Genomic DNA, 18,709 nt, shown 5'->3' on the forward strand with positions numbered 1-18,709 from the left:
TACATTTTTGTGTGTTAACATTCCTAACTTCATTATTGATATCATAATTTACATCTTTTATATTGTCTACCCATTACTTTAGCTATATAATTAGCTGTCACTACTTTAGTACTTCTGTTTTCTATCATTTGCTGTAGTTATACAAAATCACTACATTATGAGAGTACTCTGAATCTGACTATTTACCAGTTTTACACTTCCATAAATTTTCATGTCTATCAATGTTCTCTTGTTTCATATTGAAGAACTTCCCTTAGCATTTCCTGTAGGTCTACTGGTGATTAACTCCCTCAGCTTTTGTTTGCCTAGGGAAACCTTTGTTTCTCCTACATTCTTGAAGGGTAGCTTTAGTAGTAAAGTATTCTTGGTTGGCAGGATTTTCCTTTCAATTTTGATTATATCATCCTACTCTTTCCTGATCTGCAAGGGTTCTGTTAAGAAATGCATTCATAGTTTAATGTATATCCTATTGTATGTGTTGGGTCCTCTTGCTACTTTTAAAATTATCTTTAACTTTTGACAATTTCATTAAAATGTATCCTGGTGTTGTCTTTTTTATTTATTTATCTATTTTTCATTGAAGTTCTTTGTGGACTTTGGGGCCTTGGAAACTGGATGACCAAATCTTTTCCAAGATTTTGGAAGATTTCTTCCTTTTTTAAAAAAATAATATTTCTGCCCTTTTCTCTTTATCCTTTCCTTTTGAGACTCCTATAAACTATAATTTGCTTATTCAGTGATATGTCATAAATCTTCTAAGTTTTCATCACTCTTTTTTATTGCTGACTTAATAATTTTAAATGGGTGGTCTTTGAGTTCACAGATTCTTCTGTTTGATCAAATCTGATGCTGAAGTTCTCTGTTTAACGTTTCTCATCACTTGTTTTACTTTTTCAGCTCCGGAATGTCAGCTTTTTATGATTTATTTTATCACAGTCTTGTGTTCATTATTGTTGCCCTAATTTTCTTCTCTAGCTGTGTTATTTTTTAGCTTGATGAGGTTGCTTAAAACAGTCATTTTGAATTCATCAGAAAATTCATAGATCTGCAGCTCCTAGGGTTTTGGTATAGGAAAATTCTCTTTTGGTGGTGTCATGTTCTTGGATTACCTTGCTTCTTAATGTCTTGCATTGCAGAATTCTTTTTATTTGAGAAGCACTCACTCACCAGCTTTGGGAAACACCTTAAGCAGTCAGCCCAGACAGCAATGCTAAGGTTCTCTTAAACATTTTCTCCACGTTTCTTGGGAGGCTGATTCTCAAGACTGTGTGACTTTATTGCAGCTTGCAAAGCTAGGCTGGGGAATGAGAGTCTCTGCTTGTTTGTCATGGGGTGATTCCTTGAGATGTTTAACACTGTGTGCCTTCTCCTTTTCCACAAAGTTGAGCTGTCCTACTGCTGCTGCTCACAAGTCATCTTCAAACATTCACACTTTTTGGGGAGTGTAACTGCAGCAGCCAGTACAAGGGGAGATGAGGTGAGGTTTGCAAAGCCTTAGGAGGGGAGGTCTGCAGGAGACTCAGCCCAAGTGCGGATCTCCTCATGGAGACAGTAGAGTGATTATTAGGATACATGTTCCTCTGCTGATTTTTAAGACTTGAGAACTGAGTCTCTGCCTCTTCCTTGATCACAGCCTCTCCCAGACACTCAGACTTGAGGATCCCTCTAGTACTCTTGTTTAGGTAAAAGAGAGGTAGCCATGTCTACAAAATCAACACAATGAGGATAGGTGATGGCAGAAAACTCCTGTTCTCCCCTTGCGTTGACTTCACCTTGAGGGAGGTCCTATTTTGGAAAGATGGTAGGAATAGGAAATATTTTCTGGAGTGTAACAATTATCAATACTCTCTGTCTTCTGATTTCTTGCAACTTTTCATGTGCTTTCTTTCTCTTTCTGTTTAGTGTTAACCATAAACAAAGATTTAATGAGCTTATGACTTCATTTTCTCAGTTTATACCTACTTCTCTAGACAATCATTAAAATAACTAAAGAAAATTACATTTTAATTCTCCTTGCCCTAGATTCAGTGGGAGGTTTCCAATCAGAAATGAATTTTGTAGGAAGAATTTGTTATTAGTATGATGAAGCTTTAATTAAAGACAGTAAATGAAGACTGAAGATTCCATTGTTATAGTTCCTTGTAAGTATATTGATAAAATATTATCTCACATGAAAATATATACCCTTTGCTGTAAATAACACTTTACTTTTAATTAGAAAATTTATTTTAATGGTGTTGTGTATATATAATGCATTTACATTTTATGGCATGCTGGTTGTTATAGTTTTATTGCACTTTGTAGTGGAATTTTCAGTTTCATTTCTCTATTGTCAAGTAGAATGGCTTACCCAGCATTTTAAATGAAAATGTTATAGAATGCTATGAACTATTACTAGAGAGAGCTAATTATCTCAAGTTCATAATCATTTATGTCACAGGTCATCTACAGTAATTTGGAGAGTTAAGAATTAATTATAACTTTCTAACTTTTTGCAGATAAATACTGTAACTATTGACCTCTTGGTGGTGTTATAGTAAATTATTTTTTTTTTTGTTTTTAAGCATGTTACCTAGAATTTCAGCTATGAGCAGGATAAATTTTGTATTCATGAAATCCTTACCATCTGGTGGTTATAATATTTTATTTTTTTAACTTTTATTTAATGAATATAAATTTCCAAAGTACAGCTTATGGATTACAATGGCTTCCCCCCCATAACTTCCCTCCCACCCCCAACCTTCCCCTTTCCCATTCCCTCTCCCCTTCCATTCACATCAAGATTCATTTTCAATTATCTTTATATACAGAAGATCAGTTTAGCATATATTAAGTAAAGGTTTCAACAGTTTGCACCCACATAGAAACACAGAGTGAAAAATACTGTTTGAGTACTAGTTATAGCATTAAATCACAATGTACAGCACAATAAGGACAGAGATCCTACATGAGGGGTAAGTGCACAGTGACTCTTGTTGTTGAATTCACAAATTGACACTCTTGTTTATGGCATCAGTAATCACCCTAGGCTCTTGTCATGAGTTGCCAAGGCTATGGAAGCCTTTTGAGTTCACCGACTCTGATCATATTTAGACGTGGTCGTAGTCAAAGTGGAAGTTCTCTCCTCCCTTCAGAGAAAGGTACCTCCTTCTTTGATGACCTGTTCTTTTTTTTTTTTTTTTTTTTTTTTTTTGACAGGCAGAGTGGACAGTGAGAGAGAGAGAGACAGAGAGAAAGGTCTTCCTTTGCCGTTGGTTCACCCTCCATTGGCCGCCACGGCCGGCGCGCTGCAGCCAGCGCACCGCGCTGATCCAATGGCAGGAGCCAGGAGCCAGGTGCTTTTCCTGGTCTCCCATGGGGTGCAGGGCCCAAGCACCTGGGCCATCCTCCACTGCACTCCCTGGCCACAGCAGAGGGCTAGCCTGGAAGAGGGGCAACCGGGACAGAATCCGGCACCCCGACTGGGACTAGAACCTGGTGTGCCGGCGCCACTAGGCGGAGGATTAGCCTAGTGAGCCGCGGCACCAGCCTGATGACCTGTTCTTTCCACTGGGCCACTGGGATCTCACTTGCAGAGATCTTTCATTTAGCTTGTTGTTTGTTTGTTTGTTTGTTTTGCCAGAGTGTCTTGGCTTTCTATGCCTAAAATACTCCCATGGGCTTTTCAGCTGGATCTGCATGCCTTAAGGGCTGATTCTGAGGCCAGAGTGCTGTTTAGGACATCTGCCATTCTATGGGTCTGCTGTGTATCTCACTTCCTATGTTGGATCGTTCTCTCCCTTTTTTATTCTCTCAGTTAGTATTAGCAGACACTAGTCTTGTTTATGTGATCCCTTTGACTCTTAGTCCTATCATTATGATCAATTGTGAACAGAAATTGATCACTTGGACTAGTGAGATGGCATTACCTAGTGTTATTTACTCAAAAATATAATGAACTTTATTTTGCACTTAAGATTTTGGGCTCTTAGGGAATTTTGATTTGTGACTTTTTTCTCTGATTTTGGAAGAAATGGCAAAAGATGTTTGTGCTGAATTGCGAATTCATGTTTTTTTCTTTTAGCACTTCTATGTGGTTAAGTCATTGGGCTGATAATAAATAATGGTAAAGAATAATAATATTTATGGATGGGTGTTTGGCCTAGCAGTTAATAAAACAGTGAAGGTACCCATGACCCATATGAGAGTTACTGGGCTCAATACCTGGCTCTGGCTCCCAATCGCAACTCCCTGCTAATTCAGATTCTAGGAGGCAACCTAGTGAAGGCTCAAGCATTTGGTTTCCTACCACCAACATTTTAGAAATGGATTGAGTTCTAGTTTCCCATCTTCAGCCCAGCCTAATCCTGTTGTTGCAGGCATTTGGAAGGTGAGCCAGCAGATAGGAAGTCTCTATCAATTCCCCCGCTGTCTCTCTGGACCCTAAATAAATAGCATTTTAAAAAAGAATAATAATAATATTTGGCATCTTGTCTTTTGCCTCTCCCTATTCTTTCTGAACCCTCTCAGCTCCGAACTGATTATAGGTCATGAGGCATTGAGTCCGTTAATTGACAATTTATGTATAAACCCTGAATGTAGTTTGGTCTTTCATATCATAACCAGCCCATGATTATAAGAATTTTGTAGTCTAAATAATTTGTCACCTAATAAAAGTTGATTTTTAATATTTCAAAGCTCTTAAGCAAATTCATTAAGCTGACAATTGTGACCACTACCAGATCAACTTTGTGCATTCTATACTTGCTATGGGTTGAAGTGAGCTATTAATCAAGGTTTAAAGTTCAATCATTAGTCAATGTGTTTTTTCTATGTGTTTAGGAATGCCTATAAAATTGTTTCACTTTAACTTCTTTTCCAATCAACTTCATTTCTCTGAATAAAAGCTATGGAGAAAGCACTCTCTAAAGAAATCATTAGATCAAAATGTGTAGCTGTTAAAGAAACTAAAGCTGATCACTCTCAAGGGCACACAGTCCCATTTTCCCACAACCGTGTGCTTCCATAAATGGGTAAAATGCTTTGAATTTTTAATGATGACATCTATGGAAGAACTCCCAAAGGTAGCAAGCACAGAGTGACACAAGCTGCAGGGTCTCTATAGACATATGCGGGGACAAGACATCTGTGAAAGATGCTTTTCTCTAATACCGTGGATGTGATGACCTTTAAATTGCCTGCAACGTGAATTTTAAAATATATGCTGAGAAACAGAGAGTGAAAAACAAAGTCTGGACTTACTTTGACTGGTCTCATAAAGTCAAGAAAAGTGCTCTCTTACAATCATCTCAACACGATCTTGTTGACTCTGTTTATGGCTTAGATCTGTCCTGCACAGTGATCAATGCAGGAAAAAGTACAGCAACTCTGTGAGAAAGAAGTAGACTAGTAGGGCTGGCATTGTGGCATAGCCAGTGAAGCCACCACCTGCAACATCAGCATCCAAATAGGCGCGTGTTAGAATCCTGGCTGTGCCACTTTCAATGCAGCACCCTGCCAGTGGAAAAGCAGCTGAGGATGGCCCAAGTGCTTGGGCCTCTGCACCCATGTGGGGTACTCAGAAGAAGCTCCTGACTCCTGGCTTTGGTCTGGCCCAGCCCTAGCCATTGCGGCCATTTGGGGAGTGAACCAGTGGATGGAAGAGGTCTCTTTCTCTTTCTGTCTCTCCCTCTCTCTGTGTAACTTTGACTTTCAAATAAATAAACCTTCAAAAGCAAAAAGAAGTAGACTGGTGTGGATATTGTAGCACAGCTGGTTGGCTTGGAGTGCCAGTGAGTGTTCCAGCGGCCAGACTCCCAATTAAGCTCCCTGCTAATGCATCCTGGAAGACAGCAGATGATGTCTGAAGTGCCTGGGCCCTGACACCTGTGTAGGGACCAGATTTAGTTCCAGGCTCCTGGCTTTCACCTGACCCAGTCCTGGCTGTTTCAGGTATTTGGAAAGTGAAGCAGCAGATGGAAGGTCTCCTCTCTCTCTCTCTCTCTCTCTCTCTCTGTTTCTCTGTCTCTATTGTTCTGCCTTTCAAGTAGATGAGAATAAATAAATAATCCATTTAAAAGAGAAGTAAAGAGTTACTGAAATGGCTTAAAACAATAAATCTCAAGAAATACTGGGTAATGTCAAGAAAAAGTGTTTGAATTGCAACATTTAAAAATAAATAAAAAGACTAGAAGCCATTTTAAGACCTTAAAAGTCAAAAGAAATACATTTTGAAAGCCAAACTTCTTACTGTATTTAAAATTACAACTGACATCTTAAGAGAAATGTCCCTGACTTTCAAACACTTGACTTTCATATAACCCACGCTTTCATACATTAAACTTTGATGCTTAAAATTTGCATATTCATGAAAAGTGTTGTTTTTCACACATCGTTTGGAAAAAATAACAATTTAAACCCTATCTGCCAGCCTCTGCTGCTGGAGAAAAGGCTTGTGTCTCATTCAGAAAGAAAAAAGGTACTTGTCAGCTGTTGATATGGCCAAGAGGCGTGCGTGTGGTTTAAGCCCCCCTATGCCACTCACCCGTCCTGGGTGTGTGTCATAATTTTAATCACACTTTTTATATGGTTTCAAGTCTGCCATATGTAAGTCCTCTCACAGTCTAGTTATAAATAATTCGATAGAGCCAGCCTTTAGTTTATAAATGCATTAAATACAAATCAGAAGCAACCCTTACAAATGCAAATCAACCCTGGCTAATTTGACTCATCATATACTTTCATCTAAAAGGTATTTCAGGATGTTTCTCTCTTTATACACTTCATGAAAATATTTTCCCTACAACACCAATTATAACTATTCCTTATAACAGTTACTACTTGCCCTGACTCCATCGCCTACCATTCATCCAACAATCATGTCATAATAACCATGGACTGTTTTGTTTTGACACTAATAAATGGGATATGAAATTTTCACAAATCACAAACATTTTCTTTGCCCAAAGTTCTAAGGAAAATGGTGTCTGCTTATTATTTTGAAATAACAATATGCTCTGGATTGGTTTCACTTTAAAAGAATCCTAATAGTAACTCCACACACACACCTGCAATGCAATGGATTTGTACAAAATACTTTCTTTATTCTTATGCTACACTAATTCGATGGTTCTGAGTGTAAGAACTTTCATTCTCTCCCTCCAGTGCTTAATTCATTGCTTCCCTTATTTTATTCTGTCCATACTTTTTCCTCAAATTCAGAACTGATATTGTTTCTCCAAACCCTTTATAAAATATTGATGGAACCCTCCCCACAATGTTTCTGAGAGATGCAAGCTCCTAGTTAGTTGGTGAATTTAATCTGCATTGCTGATTGCCAGAGGAACCAGTCATGGGAAACAAGAAAATCAGCCAACCAAATGGGACCTAGGCTTCTCACAGGAGCTATGTACTATCTTTACTGGCATGAAAATTGAACAAAAGCCTAACCACCTGATGTGAGAGATAATTTTATACGTACATTTTTCTGGAAATCCCAGCTGCAGGCAAAGTCCTTACGCTCCAGAGAAGTAGCCCTGAATTGCCAGCACTGGGAGCCAATCAATGCCCTGCAGATGCCAGAAGTCTACTATCCACCAACATCCCGCCTCATCCCATCTGTCAGGGGAGCGGAGATGTGGGAGCTTTCCAGCCTTGTGGACGCAATGTGCTTAACGTTATGTGACGTGTTTCTCTCTCTTCCATCTGGGGGAGTTAGGGAAGGTGGTTTCTCCTTCCCCAAGTCGAGTGAATGAGAAATTCTGCACAAATCCTTCTCCTCGAGGGTGAGAGTGATACAACATTTTCTTGGTGGATTGTGCTGACATAGGAACTGAAACATCCACCCATGGCCAACAGAGAATGCAGAATATGAAAGAGCTCATGGGAGAGTTGGGATTGTTTTCTGCACCCAGCCCAGAATTTAGTAAGAGTGGCATGTTTACCAAGGGTTCTTAAATTTCAGGTGCACAAGTCAAGGTAAAGTCCAATGCCATCTTCCATTCTACAGCTGTCTGAAGGCAAGTGACCTGTCTTCAATGGCCCTGCTAGCCCTCCCTAAGGAGCCATCTGTCATTCCCATCTTAAATTATATGCAAAGAGGGCCTGGCATTCTTGCAGCTTTTCTTTAAGGAGCCTGGAAGATGGTGGTGAGGAGGAAGCCACATGTCTACACAGACAGCTACAAATTCAAGTGACTTTTAGGCCCATTTTGGAGAAGGATGACGTCTACATACCTGTGAGAACAAAGGGACCCAGGGAGTTACTCTTTGGGAAATGAGGTTCTCAGGCCATGAAAAGCAAAGCCACACCGGTCTTTGAGCCAAAAAAACTCAATTGCATTAATTCATAGACGCTATAGCATAGTCAAAGTTCTGAACATTACACAGATGCTGACAGAACCAGAGAAAGACCGTGGACCTCTTCCCAACAGCACTTCCAACTCAACATGAGAAGGCATCTCATTTTTTTCACACCTCCTCTCAACTCCAGATACGTAAGTCTAGAGAACACAAGAGCAAATATCTTGGAATCTGGCTGTACCCGTCTTTCTGCCCTTCAACCAGCTGAGGACACTTTGTTAGTCTTCCCTGGGGAAAAGGGTGTGGTCAGACTTGAATTGAATATGGGACCAAAGTTAGAAATGAATGAATCTGAGAATAAGCATAGTAATCAGACTAATTTATCCTAATAAATCTGGAGACAAGATAGTTTAAAAAAAGCCAGGGAATAAAACAAAATAAAAGGGGAGATGGGTGACAAGCACAGGATGAGAGAGAGAAGCAGTGAGGACAAGAGATAAAAAAGAGAGCTAAGACGGGTTACATATGTAGTAGAAATTTAACACATGAATTTTATCTGTACTTTTCAGAATTTCTGGTCCTTGTTAAAAACTTTGTTCAGATAGTAGCTCTGGAAGGAATATGTATTGGGATTTTTGAAAAAGAAATGAAAGAAGTAGTCTAGTAACAGTGTATACACGGTTCCGGAGCACTGGTCTTACAAATTACACAGAACTAGAGGATTTGCACCATAATCAACAGTCTGGTAATGCCCCACCCTGCCAGGTGCTGGATGCATTTGGAAGGATAGGAGAAGACCCTCTGTGCCGCTATGATCATATTAGCTCCCTCTCACCAGGCAGAGAGGTGGGACTATTAGGAAAGAGCCTGTGGAACCCATGCTGTCATTAGTCAATTCTCTCCCAGAGCCTACTCCGGCTTCCTTAGCCAAGTTTTGCCTCAAGTCCTGAAGCAGCAGAAGAAGGAAGTCCTGAGGCCATCATCACATTTGCCTTGTTTCGTTCCTTTGGACATTTGCATTCTATTTGTATGCTCTGCCTACTTTCTGTGATCTGCTATTCTAGTAACTCTGCCCGAAAAAGAAATGAGATTATTGTGACATGAATTTGCACTTCGTGTGCCCATGCTGGGTCCTAATGAATCTGCCTTCCTCTCCTAGGTGTGCACAAATCATCCGTTTAATAATTGGATTTAGAATTGTTTGGGGAATTGATGTCAAGGTCACGGACATGTAGTTTACACAATGCACCTGCCTTCCTCCTCAGAGGATCAGAGCAGCCATACCCAGCACTGCTGCTTGCTGTGACTCCCACAGAGCCTCTGACAGTGATCTCCCTGCAGAAATGCCCCAGTGCCCCAACAAGCTCTTGTGTGCACCCGGAGAGATGAACTCACTTAAAATTGAAATTCTTCATCCACCTCAATTTAAATTCACTTTCCTCAATGTTCCTTCAAACTTTTTTTATCATTAGACTTCCATTCTATTTAGAGAAGAGGGATGCACAATCAATATATTGATATTCACTTTGTTGAAGGAGAGATTGTAAATCACATAATCTGCCAATTCATCAAGGCTTGGGGATGTATTCAATTATGACTCCCCGCACCTGCTGCCACACGGAACTTTGCTGATAAAGAGTCATTTGTTACTTGGCTTTGTGAGATCCAACTTAACCAGAAGGATCCTGCTGATGCATATATGCAATGCTTATTGATACATATTTTTATAGACAATAAAATGAGTATGCAAAAATTTCAAGTTTAAAAATCCACTTTCATATACTCAGATATTAGTCTTACAAACATGTGAAAGAAAATGAAGTATGATTCAAAGTCGATCTTTTTAATTGTCTAAAAATTTTGTCTAGAGCAGGCATTTAGCTCTGTCCTGGAGCATCCCATATCTGAATGCCTATTTGAGTCCTGGCTGCTCCGTTTCCAATCCAGCTCCCTGTTAATGTGCCTGGGAAAGCAGTGAAAGATAATCCAAGTGCCTGGGCTCCTGCCACCTATATGGGAGACCCACATGAAGCTCCGGGCTCCTGGCTTCAGCTTGGCCCAAACTTGGCCATTGAGGCCATCTGCAGAGTGAGCCACTGGATGGAAGATTCTCTCTCTCTCTCTCTCTCTCTCTCTCTCTCTCTCTCCCTCTCTATCTCCATCTCTCTCCATCTCTCTGTCACTCTGCCTTTCAAATAAAATAAATTTTTAAAAAGCTCCCTTCACTATTTAACTTTCATTTCTTTACTCTGCTCAGCAGAATTTTTCCTTTTTCTTTTTCTTACACTTCATGCATATCAGTGTTGTCTCTTTTGGTAGAATTTCCCGTAACATCTCAGACTGTGCAATATGGTTTGATAAATAGACTGAGCCAGCTTTTTCTTTTTGCTTCATCACATCCAGTGTGGAGTTGTAATGGGAGATTGTATTTCTATCCATGGAAGCTCCAGATGTTAAAAACATGTCCCAATATTGACTTAATAGAGTGATAGATGGTGACTGCACCAACTCATCCATTCAAACTCCTCCCCTCCTCACCTGGAAACAAGAAGCTGTTGCATAGCACTTTTTAAATAAATTACTTTGCTTTAAAAGGTCATTAATTTTAAAAGAATTGAGAGCTTCAAATTTTATAAAATTAAAAACCCATTGCTCCCTGTTTTTATTACATTTTTATGGTGGTAAAAGGAAAAGTCTGACTTTTCATATATTTAGTTCATGCTTTGGAAAATAAAACTCAAATTATCAAGTGAAAAAAAAGCAAGAGTATACTACCTATACTGAGCTTCTCAAATAGTCAGATATAATAAATTCTTTAAAGGTTAGGGGTGAGCATTTGGCTTAACATTTAAAATGGTGATTGCCAGCTGGCGCCGCAGCTCACTAGGCTAATCCTCTGCCTTGTGGCACTGGCACACCGGGTTCTAGTCCCGGTCAGGGCGCTGGAGTCTGTCCCGGTTGCCCCTCTTCCAGGCCAGCTCTCTGTGTCCAGGGAGTGCAGTGGAGGATGGCCCAGGTGCTTGGGCCCTGCACCCCATGGGAGACCAGGAGAAGCACCTGGCTCCTGCCTTCGGATCAGCACGGTACGCCCGCGGCAGCCATTGGAGGGTGAACCAATGGCAAAGGAAGACCTTTCTCTCTCTGTCTCTCTCTCTCTCACTGTCCACTCTGCCTGTCCAAAAAAAAAAAAAAAAAAAAAGGTGATTGACATACTTCCACCCATACTGGAATATGGAACATGTGAGTGAAAGTGCCATCTCTAATTCCAGTTCCAGCTTCCTACTAATGTGCAGTCAGGGGGGGCAGGGGCAGCAGGTAGTGGTTCAAGTAGTTGGGTCCCAGTCATTAATGTGTGAGGCCTAGTTTGAATTCCCACTTCTTGGCTTGGGTCTGAACCAACTCTACCATTGTGGACTTTTAGGGAGTGGACCAATGGAAAAGAGCTCTCTCTCTCTCTCTCTCCCTCCCTCCTTCTCTTTCTCTCTCTCTTTTCCTCACTGCCTCTCAAATAAATTTAATTTTTTAAAAAATTTTTAAAAGTCAAGCAAAGAAGATAGATACTAAGCTGATTTATAAATTATAAGCTATAACCTGATAATTATTACAAAGTTGAACATTCTTATCACTTAAAATGCATTTGAAGATATGAAAACTTGACATAGATATAACATATGGCATCTAAAAATTTGTATGGAGTAATGAAATTGAAAGGCTTTTTCCTCATTAATAATTTGCAGTAACATCTGCCTGTCTTTTCTAAAGTCTTAAACATGACATACAAATATCTCAGTTTTCTTCATGATTTATCTAGTGTAACTTCAGGTAATGGATATAAAATACCAATCAAATGAAAGACAATTTGTCACTGGACTATAAATCCATGTATTTATAACATCCCCAAAATGGGAACATTTTAAAATATTGATGACTATTTAAATGCATTTCAACAAGTTCATGGAAAATTCAATTGAATCTTAAGTTTATATTGGTACAAAAATTTTTAAATCCATACATAGTTTTTCCATAATACATCTTCCACAAACTTTAAAAAGAAAGATTTATTTGTTTATTTGAAAGAGAGAGGACACACAGAGAGAGACAGAGACAGAGAGATAGAGATAGAAAGAGAAAGATCTTTCACCCAATGGTTCACTCCCAATCTGGCCACAATTGCCAGTTCAGGGTCAGGCCCAGGAGCCCAGAACTCCATCTTGTTCTCCCATGTGGGTGGCAGGGTCCAAGTACTTGGGCCATAATGACTGCTTCACATGCATAAATAAAAGAAGCTGTATCAAAAGCAGGATAGGAGGGCCAGCACTGTGACATAGTAGGCTAAGCCTCTGCCTTGCAGCACTGGCATCACATACAGACACGGGTTCTTGTCCCAGCTTCTCCACTTCTGATCCAGCTCTTTGCTATGGCCTTGGAAGGCAGTGAAAGATGGCCCAAGTCCTTGGGCCACCACACCCATGTGGGAGACCCAGAAGAAGCTCCTGGCTCCTGGCTTCGGATCAACTCAGCTCTGGCCACTGCAGCCGTTTGGGGAGTGAACCAGTAAATGGAAGACCTTTGTCTCTGTCTCTCTCTCTCTCTCTTTCTCTGTAACTCTAACTCTCAAATAAATAAAATCTTAACCCAACTATACCACAACACTGGCCCTTTCATGAAGTTTTTGAAGAAAACTGATATTTTTATGTATGCTTCCTCGTTATTTAAGGTCTCTGCTGAATCTCATTCTTTCAGATATATTTCCATCGACAACCCCATTTTTCCTTTATCTTCATTTTTCTTGCTATTCAGTAGTCTATTAGGCAGTTTCTTTTTTTTTCTGTTTTAATTTCTTCCCATCAGTATATGAGACCTGAGAGTAGTGGATTCTTTCCTTGTGAAATGAATACAGAATCATTTTTAAAGTGGGTGCCATGGACATATTTGTTGAATGAATGCATAAATGTATATTAGTTGTAAGAATTATCTTAAAACATTTTGTTTTATGTTTTATTCAAAGTCAAATTTCCACCTAAGGCAAAGCTTCTAGCAAACATCTCTAATTATATTATAGAGGTCCTTGCAAGTGGGTAAGACGAACACTTCTGTGCTATTAAATATAGGATAAGTTTTGTGCTACACAGCAGACTCATAGAATGGCAGATGCCCTAAACAGCACTCTGGCCTCAGAGTCAGCCCTTAAGGCATTCGAATCCAGCTAAAAAGCCCATGAGAGTTCCTCAGGCATGGAAAACCAAGATACTGTGGCAAAAAAATGACCTAAATGAAAGATCTTGGAGGAGAGAACTTCCACTTTGATTATGGCCTTGTCTAAATAAGGCTGGAGTTTGTGAACCCAAGAGGCTCCCATAGCCTTGGCAGCTCATGACAAGAGCCTCGGGTGATTACTGATGTCATAAATAAGAATGTCAATTGTTAAATCAACAATGGGAGTCACTGTGCAATTACTCCCCTTGTAGGATCTCTGTCCTTAATGTGTTGTACTATGTGAATTAATGGTAAAACTAGTCTTCAAACAGTACTTTATACTTTGTGTTTCTGTGTGTGTGCAAACTGTTGAAATCTTTACTTAGTATATACTTAGTTAATCTTCTGTATATAAAAATAATTAAAAATGAATCTTAATGAAGAATGGATGAGAGAGGGAGTAGGAGATGGGATGGTTTGTGGGTAGAAGGGTGGTTATGGGGGGAAAACTGTTGTAATCTAAAAGTTGTACTTTTGAAATTTATATTTATTAAATAAAAGTTTAAAAAAAGAGAAAGTTTTGTGCTAAAAAGTGTATATACATTAATTTATTTAATACAATAGTTGAATTGAGTAGATAGTGTTGAGATTCCCCTCTTGCCAATAAAAAGAAAGCACTAATGAGGTTAATAACTTGCTTAGCTAACTGAGCCAAATGGCAGAACCAGAATTAATACTTCATGTTGTGAATAACAATACACAGACACAAACTATGTCCCAATCCATCCTACACTTTTCAAACCAATTCAGCTTTCTCAACCTCTCCTTATGGTCCAAAAGCACCATTTGCAGGTACAAAGACAAAACATGATAAAGAAACTTAAAAATCTGACTCACTTAATGCCAGATCAAACAGTTATGTGTATTAGCTAATGAATAACTAAATAAAGTTCTTTAGATCCTCCAAGTAATGTGTTTCAGATAGAAATTAGCGAAAGCATTGCCAAGTTGCTGGTTCATTTGTCTGAGCAATCAATTTTTGCTATTAGTAACCTGTATCCCAGGTATTGAAAGCCCTTAAAAATCAATGGATATTGCTTCATTTTAATCGTCAGGCTTCAGACTATCTAGCACAACTTAATAGACTCTCAATAAGGTGATAATTGTGGACAAAATTGCAATGGAAATTTACTCAGTGATGATATATTTTCATTATGTCTGTGCTCACCGAGAATTGTTACAAGTTCCATTTTTTTTACATATAGGGCTGTAGAAATAGGAGATTATAGGTTGGAGTTAATGAGCTATTAAAGTTTTATGATAATAATAAACCATGTTCCTATTTAAAGGGCAGAGTTTCGATATTCAAAATACCACTGGCCTGGAGAATCTGATTATATTCTTGGTCATGTTTTTTCAAGACTTGAGTAAGGAAGAGTTTATTTCTGACTTCTATGCATTGAGAAATGCAGTTATCAATATCATCACCAAAATATAAGTGCCGTGCATATGTTAGGAGACTTTGGGACCCATGTCTAATTTGTCAATTCAAATTATCACCAGCAGAAAGACAAAGACAAGTCAATGATTAAAAGAAGGGTGGCTATGGTGAAAAAGAAAAGTAATTATAGCTTTTCCCTTGCTTTGAAAGGATTTGCACATAGAATTAGTTACCAAATTCTAAGGACAAAAATTCATAATCTCTCCCGAAACAAGATGAGGTACTTCTGCTTTAGCCCTGTATACTAGCTCAACCTGGTTGAACTTATAGGTTGGTTGTTTTTAAGATTTGCTTATAGGCAGAGTTACAAAGAGGGAGAGACAGAGAAAGGGAGAAATCTTCCATCATTGGTTCACTCCCCAAATGGCCACAGAAATTCTAGGCTGAAGCCCAGAGCCTGGAACTCCATCTGCATTTCCCACATCAGTGACAGGAGATCAAGCACTTGGGCCATCATCTACTGCCCTTCCAGGTAGTTAGTAGGAAGCTGAATTGAAAGTGGAGCAGCCAAGACTAGAACCAGTACTCATGTGGGATGCCGCCATCACAGGCAGTGGATTAACCTCTGCACAACACCTGCCCAGAGCTCCTTCTGACCTTGAAAATGTTGGTTTCTTATTCCTTCTCTAAGCATTTCCTTCTGTTCTCTTTTTGGACACAATACCATACTAGTTTTCCTCTTAGCACCTTGTATGATTCTGTTTGTCTTTTGAAGTCTTACCCTTATATAGTCATTAAATGCTGAAATTTCTCAAGCATGGCTCCTAGAACTTCTTTTCATTCTATTTACTCTTTCTAGACCCACAACATCAACATCTACCAATAAACTCACTATACAGAAATATACATCCATAGTTCACAATTATCATATCTTTAGCATAAACTCACATTACAACTTCTTACTGGATATCTCTTTTCTGATGACTCACAGGCAATCTAAATTCTATTATTCCAGGAGTGAACCTGTGATCTTACTTCCAAACCTCATCAACCTCCAGTAATATTCCTCTCAGTAATTAATATCACAATCAATCCTGTCACTTGTAATCCTTTTACTTCTCCCTCTAATTCCTCATATTTGATTCAGCCCCATGTTGTACCAACAACCAAGATGTGCTGCATCTTAGATTTATTTCATTGTTTCTATCAATATTGCAGTCATCCTAGTCAACTCTCTTCTGATCTTTCAAAACTGTCTCCCAGCTGTTAGCAAACACATGCACAGGGATTCTTTCTTCTAATCTCTTATCCCCAGTGCAAAGAATGGTTATTCCAGAACACAGATCAGATGTCAGCAGCTTGCTTAACACTCTTCAATGGCTTCCCTATAGGATCCACTTAGGAAATCAAAAAACTGTCATAGGCCTTTCAGAAAAGATTTGCTGCAGGAAACTGGTTATGGTAGTATTTGAAGACTAAAAGTGAAAAGCAAATTGAGAAAAATCCAGATTTTAATGACTAAAGGAAGCATCCAATACCTCTAGAACCTAGGAAATAAAAGGAGAGATTTAATTGTGTGAGAATTTGAGGGCTCAGAGGAGTAGTCCTATTGGGCCCTTGGTCACACCTCTGGGAGGAAGCTTCACTAAGCTCCTCTAAACAGTAACAGCAGAAACACAGGATGGGGCCCAATGCTGCTGCTGTTTCCTAGAGCACAGGAAGAATGCCGTATCTTCCCTCTTGCTACCTTCCAATCTCCCTCTATCCTGCTTCCTTAATTGCAGAGTCTAGAATCAAAAGGCCTCCTGGCAACGCAGAGTAGGCAGAGAGAGGGTATTCCATTTCTTTCCTTTTTTTGAGATTTATTGATTTGTTTGAAAGGCAGAGTTGCAGAGGGAGAGAGGGAGAGAGAGAGAGTAGAGACAGAGAGAGCTCATTCATCCACTGGTTCATTCCCCAAATGGCCTGGCCAAAGCTAGGAGCCTGGAGCTCCTTCCAGGTTTCACACATCGGTGCAGTGGCATCTTCCACTGCTTTCCACTGCTGTCCCAGGTCATTAGTAGGGAGCTGGATCAGAATCGGAACAGCCAGGACTCAAACTGAAGGCCCATATGGTATGCTGTTGCCACAGGAGGCAATTTGACCCACTGCACCACAGTGCCGGCCCTGGGATGTTCCATTTTTAAGATTAAAAACTGCCTAACTGTGATACTGATAAAATATTTTAATTATTTATATTAAAATCTGATACAATGCAGAAAGAAAGAAAAGACACCACGATATTTGTACTCTTGAACAAAACTAGTGAGTGCCCTAACATGACCACCTCTACAACAAATATCTTATTTGAGTCATTCTTTCCTCATGTTAACTAAAGCCCATTATTGGAAACAGCAAGTCACATATCTTGTCTTAATGTATTTGGGGATAATAATATATGATCACCCAGTGTCTTTCAATAAAATAAAATTGTACTCAAGGCCTGTATCTATGACTGACTTTATCTGGTCTTGGAACTCTGCTTTTCTTGGCTTGGTTCCCATAGGGCAAAGGCAAAAATCTCTTTATTTAGAGATGACACAATATACAATCACCTTCATTTTTCTGGAGTTGAATCTGAGTCTTAGTGATATATGACAGTTTTCATTCCTGGAAGCAGTGGTTAATAGATATAAAAATTAAATTATTTCTAGCATTTTACTTGATAGCATGAAAATTTAATTGAAGAAAATTTTACATGGGATAAAAAGCAAAATTATGCTGGAAGGTAAGATTATTAATAACATTTTTCTCATTAGAAAGCCAGAAAAATGTTATAATTATATAATACAAAAGTCAATTTAAAGATTTTCCCTTTGGTTATATCACCAAGGTACAAAAAGAGGTAGACATTAATTGTACTCTCAGCAAAAAGTGTCATTAGAAAGATTTGTCAAAGGGAGGTTTATATCTTTAGTACTCAATCACATTTTTAATGAAGGATTGTAACGGTGGCTTATGAAAAATAAACAACTCTATGTGGATTTAGCATGGGTCAAATCATTTTGACCGAAGCATTGATGATTTAAGGATTTTAGGATTTAAGCTAGTCACTTCCTTGTGCGTATTGAGATTGTTTTGTGAGACCTTCATTAAATTTTACTTGCAGCATTAAGGAATCATTTACCAAAATAATTTTTCCAGTGTCTGCAGCTATGTAGGGATTTTCCCTTTGAATTTGCAGATTAGAAATCTTTTCTCCCTCTTGTTATACCTGAGAACAGATTCATCTCAGTTAACACCGCTTTCTTGTTGCACCAAAGCTGTTGAAGCAATGATTACCTTAATATTTTTTAGGACATAGTTCTTTTTCTCAAGACTCCCAACAATGAGTTTACTTAGGCACTGCCTGTCACAGTTCTCATATTGACAGCATTATATATATGTATGCATATATATACACATATGTATTACTATTCTTATTTTTAAGATTTATTTTATTTATTTGAAAGGCAGAGTGACGGCAAGGAGGAACAGATGGAAACAGAAACAGCCCACCCATCTGCTGGTTCAGAGGCCCAATCCCACCTGAATGGTAGGGGCCCAAGCACTGAGGCCAGCTTCCACTGCTTTCCCTTGCACATCAACAGGGCTCTGGGCTGGAAGAAGAGTGGCCCAGACACAAATCAGGGCTGCATTTTGGATGCTGGCATCACCAGTGGCAGCTTAACCCACTGCACCCCAATACTGGTCCCTAGTATTCTTTTCTTTAGAATTGGATAAGCCCTCAAAAGCCTTATTATTCTCAATTGTT

General features: G+C 39.1%; 1 protein-coding gene across 10 annotated transcripts in view; it reads right to left on the reverse strand.

The window, feature by feature from the left end:
• The window catches only part of LOC149124920 (uncharacterized), a 73,277-nt gene that overhangs the window by 16,108 nt on the left and 38,460 nt on the right, over positions 1-18,709 (reverse strand). Inside the window, exon 3 of one of the 10 annotated variants that reach the window (XR_016211698.1) lies at positions 5,242-5,367. The exons of 8 other annotated variants lie outside the window; for them this stretch is intronic. The gene's annotated coding sequence lies outside the window, so the exon portion shown is untranslated. Of the gene's footprint in view, positions 1-5,239; positions 5,368-18,709 lie in introns of those variants that run through there. One more of the 10 variants, XR_016211699.1, reaches the window with a different exon arrangement.

The sequence above is a fragment of the Oryctolagus cuniculus genome, chromosome 8 (genome assembly GCF_051225735.1).
Source record: "Oryctolagus cuniculus isolate XC-2025 breed Fujian yellow rabbit chromosome 8, ASM5122573v1, whole genome shotgun sequence".
In the NCBI taxonomy this organism is placed as follows: Eukaryota; Metazoa; Chordata; class Mammalia; order Lagomorpha; family Leporidae; genus Oryctolagus; species Oryctolagus cuniculus.